General features: G+C 47.9%; 1 pseudogene; it reads right to left on the reverse strand.

Annotated features, from left to right (window-relative positions):
• Nucleotides 1–981: 981 nt before the first annotated feature.
• On the reverse strand, nucleotides 982–2467 carry LOC146354413 (uncharacterized; annotated as a pseudogene).
• Between the last annotated feature and the right edge of the window lie 5384 nt (nucleotides 2468–7851).

Raw genomic sequence — 7851 nt, forward strand, 5'->3', positions numbered from 1 at the left:
CTCAGTTCAGGCCTGGGTGTCCTGGAGCAAAGAACACACGCCACATCTCTCCCTCGGTGCCACAGTCACAGTTGAGGTTGCGGGGGGGGGGGCATGAAGAGGACTGAGCCTCGGTGTCAGGACACCCCTGGAAAGGGCAGACTGCAGACCACGGGCAAAGGGATCCAACCAGCAGTCTGTCTCGAAAGACACGGGACCCAGGTTTCATCCCAGCCAACCTTCCCCTACAGGTGGGTATCACCTGCCCTTTTCCTTGGAGGTGCAGGTGTTTCAAGCATCCACACATCCAGCCCTGTCATTATTTGAACCTGGCCCACCCCCAAATTTTCAACCAGTGCAATCACCATAGGCTGACCTGCACTGTGCCGCTCAGTCCAGCTTGGCTGGCTTGCGCAGAGCCGCAGGTTGTGCAGCTGCTGGTAGTGGGGCAGTTCTACTCCCTGGGGTGGGGGCCCCAAGTGCCGTTCGAGCGCCTCAAAGAACCTGGCCTTCAAGGCCTTGAACTTTGTTCTCGCCTACAAAGGGGAACGAGGGAACCCCTCCTGCGAGAGTCCCCTCGCCACTGCGCTGTAGACGGCCTCATTGCTCCTCGTGGAGCTGTGCATAACGCGCACCACGCAGCCACCCTGCAGGAGCAGCTGCACCATGAGCTCCGCCTTGCTGTCCTGCCAGTAGGCGAGCCTGCGTGACGCCATTTTCCTGGGCACCCTAATGACACCAGGGGACCTCTCCAGACACCATAGAGTACTTTGCTGCCCCCATTTCAGTGTGGCGTTGCTTGTCAACGAACCTTCGAATAAACACTTCTTCGAATCTTCAAAGATCCTTAAAGAGAGAGCTGGGAGGGTTTGCCCCACGGCCGCCACACAAAGAAGGATGGAAGACAGCCTTCGTGGGCTTTACAGATTTTTATTCAGGCTAAGAACAACGACAAAACCTAGCCGAGAGCAATGGAGAACAAGTGGAACAGACAGCACAGATGGGATCAACACCTCCGCCCACCCACGAACTTGCACCACGAGGCTTGTGAGACATTTCCACACATCACAATCATCCCCTGTTCTCCCACATGTACTTGCAAAGCACCCGCCGAACTTCCTCCCCCTGTTCCTTGTGCAAATTGTTGTCATTGACGTAGGGAAGCCCCAATGTGTCCAACACAATACGGTTACGTTCCCCCGACACGTCTGTCAAAGCCTCCCCGTTCGTCTCACAGGTGTTATGTAGGATGACACACACAGAAATCACCGAGGGAACGTTTTCCTCAGCCACCTCCAGTCTCCCAGCAAGACATCTCCACCTGCTCGTCAGCCTCCCAAAAGCATGCTCCACCACGTTTCGGGCTCTGCTGAAGCAGTGGTTGAAGTGAACCTCCTGTGGAGAGAGGTTTCCTCCAAAGGGCTTCATCAGCCAACATCACACGGGGTAAGCTCCGGCAAGAATCAGTGGGGGAATTAGCACGCCGCCAACTCTCCATGTCGGGTTCCCAGGGACAAATGCTCCAGCATCCATGGCCTCGCAGAGTTCCGAAACATGTAGGCATCATGATTTCTCCCTCTCCATCCGATCTCGACATTGATGAAACATCTGGCATGGTCCGTCGTGCCCTGCAGAAGCATGGAGTAGTACTGCTTCCTATTAATAAATTCACCGCCCTGTCTGATCGGGGAGACTATGGACAAATGGGTCCTGTCGCAAGCTGCGAACACCTCCGGGAAGCCTAATTGGGAGAAGCCGAGCAGTGCCTGGAAAGAGAGGGGGGAGCCCAGTTAGTAAGAAGCAGCAAAAGGATATCAGTCTGTTGCCAAGTGAATGATCCACCCCGCTTGTTGCCCCATCTCCATGCACACTTGCCTGGACAAGGCCCGTGAACCACAAAGCACCCCAGTATTATCATTTACAAAATTCACCACAGAGCATATCGTGCCTGAAGCAGGGCCAGAAAGCCGACTTCAGCACAGTCTCAATCGACAGAACATCACTTCTTCGAAGATTCGATTCTTCGAAGATTCCTCCTTGACCCCCAAAAGTCACGTTCCCCCCCATGACCTGTGCTCACTGTGTCCACGTTGCCCAGGGACACTGTTCTTCGAAGTAGAACATTTTCCAGAGCAAGGTAGACCTCCACAAAAATTTCTGCAACCGTGGATTTCCCAATGCCAAACTGCTGCGCCACAGACTTGTTCAAGGATGGATTGGCGAGCTTCCAAATTGTGATGGCCACCCTCTTCTCCACTGGGATCTCTGTGCGCATTTGGGTTGAACGTCTCCTCAATAATGGGGACACCTCGGCCACGACTTGAAAAAAGCTTCGACGAGACATCCTGAAGCGCTCGATCCATCTGTCGTCGTTCCAGACCTTCAGAACAAGCCTCTCCCACCAGTCCTGGCTGCTCGGCTGTACCCAGTACCTCCGGAAAGCCCTCAGGATGGGGAGGAAAAGCACATTCTGTGCGAGGGTGACCATGTCTTTGCATCTGTGAAGCAAGGTTCAGATGGCGCTGATGGTACACCACAGTATCTGGACCCGGGACCTTCTGTGCTGGGATGCCAAATGGTCAAGAGTGATCAGTGCCTTAACAGCGCACATCAGGACATTAGCGGAGACGAAAAGCAGCCAGTAATACGTGGGCATTTCTCAAGGCATGTCTTCTGGCAGAATTGTGATCTGAAGAAGGATACAATATGTCCGGAAAGGGTGCGAAGCGACGCAGGCGCAGTGGGATTTAGTCTTGAGCTAGGGCAGAAAGACACAGAGGGAGGGGGAAGAGAGGGATGGGGGGGTATTGGCTGAGGCGGGAGGAGTTGCCACTCTTCTAATGAGAGCCGCCTTGCTAGAGAGCAGGGAAACAGCATGGCGGCGGAGTGTGAACCAGCCTCGTGCTTTCGAGGAAGCACTGGAATGGGGGAAGAAGGGTGAGCGTGGATAATCACATTTTAATGTGGGTGTGTTTAACCCAGTAGGAGCCCGACTTCGTTGCGATGGCAGGCGCAATGTAGATCGGCCCAAAGACATAGATGGTATATCAGCCTAAGCTGATAAAAGGTGATCCATGCCACTGAGTCCACCTGTGCCTCAAGTGACAGTTCTGGGTCCATGAGCTCCCCCAAACTACAAACCTGATCCTTTAGGGGGGGTGCAACCCCCTCCAGAACAGGTTGAACATCACTTAGCTGGGCAGACGAACCACCCACTAACAGTACCTCTGTTAGCTGCCTTGAGAATTGGAAAGGCAGTGAAATTCTGGATGCAAAAATTATGTACTTAATTACAGTAATTAGTAATTTGTACAGACAATATGACATTGATAAAACAGAAAAGTAATATTTAACCTATAATTTTACTTTCAGTAAAGTTCTTGAGGTGTGAAGAGTACATTACCTTGTGTTCCAGCCTGAGTGAAGGATTCCAAAACTATCATATTGTAAATGCTGCAAAATAACGTTATGGTTACGAAATCTGAGGCTCATGAAAGTTTTAAAACTATCACTTCTAAAATGAGAAGAGATGTAACAATATGAAAGAGCAACTAGATACAGCCTGTTGTGCTTTCTGGGTAGAACTAAGAACTAGTTAAGGGCAAAAGCCACTTCCTCTGGCATGTGGCAAGAGAGAGAGGCCAAATCCTGAGAGCTCTGTAAAAACCTTAATTTAAATAAAACTTAAAGTTGATTTAGAAAGCTTCCAAGTTTCAAAACCTGAGTATCACTGTTATTTTAATCTTGTCCAGATTTAACTGTAGTCAGGTTGCCAGCCACATTCAAGCCCTCAGCCAGTCAGACTGTGGGAGGCAGACAGACTAGGAGCAGATGAGAAGGAAAAATCAAGCTAGGTGTCATCAGTATACCGATCCATCAGAAGCCACATCTCTGTACAATGTCACACAGCACTCTTGTATACACAGTGAGCAGGCGGGCAGACACAATGGAGCCCTGGGGAACCGGCTCTCCAGGTGTCACTGGCATCTCATGATCAACTGTATCGAAGGTCACAGGAAGATGTAACAGGACTAAAAGGGTGCAGTTGCTCCTGTCAGACTCCAGGTGGAGGTCAGGGCCATAAACACAGTCAGCGCTAGGGATGGCGGAGAAATCCGCGACGGACTCCAGTGAGGCCAGATTCTAAAGAATCCAACTCCCCCGGAGCCTGTGGCGGAACGGACTCCCCCCCCAATCCCCCCCAAACAGACCTACTTTCTGTCAGACGACTGGTATGTCCGTTGCTAGGCTGCTGCGGCCGCAAATGGCTGGCATAGCGGCCGCCATTTGCATCCCTACGCTAGGCCATGATAGGCTACGTATATATTTACATAGCCTATCACAGCTAAAGCATGGATGCAAATGGCATAGGGGACGCAAATGGTGTCCCCACTTTAGGCCATGATAACCTATGTATATATTTACATAGCCTATCACGGCCTAGCATAGGGACGCAAATGGCATCCCTGACGCAGGACGCCATTTGTGTCCGCAGCAGCCCGGCAGCGGATGGAGGCCCCACTGCAGTTCGGCCCAGCCAGCAGCTCTGCAGACTGGCTGCGGAGCGGAGCCGGCCAGGCAGGATTCCGGGGGGGAGGACTGGATCGCCTCCCCCCCGTCAAGGATTCCGGGGGGAGGACTGGATCGCCTCCCCTCCGCCATGGACCCCAGCAGAGCCAGGAAAGTGGGGTTTCGTACACCCCTAGTCAGCGCCATCCCCAGTCTGGGATGGAACTGAAAAGCTGATGTTATCCATGTAGACTTGGTTCTAGATGGCCCAGAAGGGAAAGCTGTAGGTTGGGTGGTTACTGGCCAAGGACTCTTAGCCAGGTTGCAATCCAGAGAATGTGCACGTGCCTTTAAATGTACCGATAAAACAGGAGATGGGGTAACCATTGCCATTTGTAGGCATTTCTTTCTAAGTCCTTTCATTGGCTCTATTCCCCAACCTGTAGTAAGACAAATGAGTATCCTACTTGCTGCTACAGGACAAGGGCAGACAAAAGAAATATGAGAACAGGTGAAAGCTGGTGTGGCTACCAAATCTCCTGCTTCATGGGTGCCTTTAAAGGAAAACACATGTTTTCTGGGTTGCAACCTGCCTTATAACCATCAATGCAAACTGCTTACAATTACTCTTGGAAAACAGGCCACCATGTTATTGAACACTATAATATCTATTTCCAGTTGGATTCCTGTACTCTACATAGCCTTGTTTGCAATACATATTTCATGAAGGTTCATTTTCCATTTCAAAAGCTTGATCACTACTTTGTGACTTTTTAACCAGCACTAATAAAGCTATCGGTGGCTTAGTGTTTAAGACGCTGAATTGCAGACCAGAAGGTCAGCAGGACAGCAGTTCGAGACCCGAGTGCTGCGTGACGGAGTGAGCTCCCGTCTTCAGTCCCAGCTTCTGCCACAGGCTTCTTTCGAACCTAGCAGTTCAAAAGCAAGAAATTGCAAGTAGATAAATAAGTACCGCTTCGGCGGGAAAGGTAACAGCGTTCCATGCACCTCGGTGTTCAGTCATGCTGGCCACATGACCACGGAAGCGTCTTCTGACAGCGCTGGCTCTTCGGCTTAGAAATGGAGATGAGCACCATACCCTAGAGTCGGACACAACTGGTTGGGGACACCTTTACCTTTACCTTTTTTAATAAAGCTATTAGCCTCCTATGGCTCCTGGATATTTTTTTTTGTAATGTACCAACACGGTTGCCTGTATTTTTAAATTCATAGACCTGTATTATTTTCTGCTAAGTATTTTGGGAGGAAGGCAGGTGATATGAATATTGGTTTTCAAAAGGAATTGACAATTTCTTCAGCCTCTTGTGCTACATTGCAATCTCATCTGCGAACCATGACACAGTTGCGTTTCAGAATTCAGGGTGGGCTCTGTACATTGTTATGCAGCTACATCTCTTATGTGAAAAAATTTACACAGCAGTGCACAAAGTGTCATGATATCCCTATTATAGAAGGAATAAATCCTTTGTTCGTCTCTTCCTCTGGCAATGAATGTGACTGTCAACACAATTTTATGCTTGTCTACTCAGAAGTAAGTCCCATTATTTAGTGGGGCTTACTACCAGGTGTGTATACATATTTCTAGATCCAGAATTTGCACCTTCTATAGATGATATTTAATGCCTCGGCTGGAAGTCTGCTCTACTCATGACTGGCTTTGTGACATCAGCTACAAAGTAACCAATAATCACCTGTTTTGTCAAGGTCATTTATAGAGCATAATTCTATTGGCTGAAAAGAATGGTAATGTGGAATGCTTATAAAAGAGATGAAAGAGTTTCTATTAGTCGAGCTTATCAGTGGTGTGCATACAGAAAGAACAATCGATTGGCTCGTAGAGCATACATTTGTGAGGCTGTTAATGTTTAAATGTAATCAGTCAAAAGACATCCTGCTGGAAACATACTTCTTTGTCCAAAAAGCAATATATGAGTGGGAGCAAAACAGTCAAATTACAGCAGTACAGTTCGGCACTCTCCCCTTCCCAGACAGTCTGCTGAGAAGTCCAGAGGAGCACAACAGGGTTTAGTTTCTTTGAATGACAGACCACTGGAGACTTAAGATCAGTACAGATGTACCATCTTATGTGCAGCAGGTGTCATGTGGATGCATGCTTTCCTTTCTCAATACAGATTTACCTTTCTCAGTAGCATCTTTCCATAGAAACCACTTTCCCAGGTAATTTGACCAGAAAGTAAGTTAGCTGCATTCCCTGCCCACCCAGGGATATCTCTCAGCTGCAATTACCAGCTGCAGCTCTGCCTCTGTATTCCCTGCTACCCAGGAAGTACTTGGTGGTACATTTCCCAGCTCCATCTCTTCCTCCATGTCCCATTCCTTATTCTTTTACTTCTTGTAGTTCCTAAGCACCATTTTCAAATGTTTGTTCTCAGCATTTTTACTAGAATTCAGAAGCTTGCATTTTTGTTGCAAATTTCAAGTTGTATGAATGTGTATTTCAACATTCATCCCACTTATTTCTTCTTGGCGCTCTTATTTACCTCCATTTTCCTAAATGGCCATTGATGTGCATGGATTAACATGAAAGCACAATGAAATCTCAGATCTTATTGTCTGTTGTGCATGCCAACACAGGTTCAGGAGGGCATGTGGCCAATGCTGAAAACACCCCCCACCCCCCATTCGTCCTACCCATAACTAACCTCTCTAGCTGTTATCTAAATGAGTCATGGTATAGGAACATGGATAACCGAGGATGCAGCAGCATTATTTTTACATTTTCTTATAGTTGTGGAGGGCCTGGACAGACAACTAATTAGATTTCTGCAGGACCATCCTCAAGGATACACCAAAGACAGCCTGATAAAATTCAAATGCTAGCTTGGACTTTGAACAGTGTTCACATTTACCACTTTTCCCAGAGTAATTTCATCTGATTTTTTCTCATGGTGACCACTTTTCTTCTCTTTCATCAACTTGATGTAATTATTTAAAATGTAATTACTTTCTTTTTCTGCTGGTTTTTCCCGTGCTACATTTCATACTGAGAATTGCTATCCCATATATTCTCTTGCCATTGAGTCAAACAGGACTGCTAGATTAGACACAGCCCATTCTACAGTACTTTTGGGAGGACAGAAATTACTACCTCAGATCCAGAAACTGTCTTCCCTTTCCCTATTGGATGTAAGGTCGTCAGCCTTACCTTTTGAGCAAAAGCTCTGTGCCTTAATCAGTGGTATGACAGGCATAAAGCAAGAGATACAGTGATGTGGAAAGCTGTATCTTGATGCTGGGAACAATTTCCATTTGTTGATTTTTGCCTATTAAAAAGATATAGAGCATCTATGCATTAAAAAGGTGGCAATTATACTAGATGCT

The sequence above is a fragment of the Heloderma suspectum genome, chromosome 2, assembly GCF_057233095.1.
Source record: "Heloderma suspectum isolate Gila_16-S chromosome 2, 16-S_ref, whole genome shotgun sequence".
NCBI lineage: Eukaryota > Metazoa > Chordata > Lepidosauria > Squamata > Helodermatidae > Heloderma > Heloderma suspectum.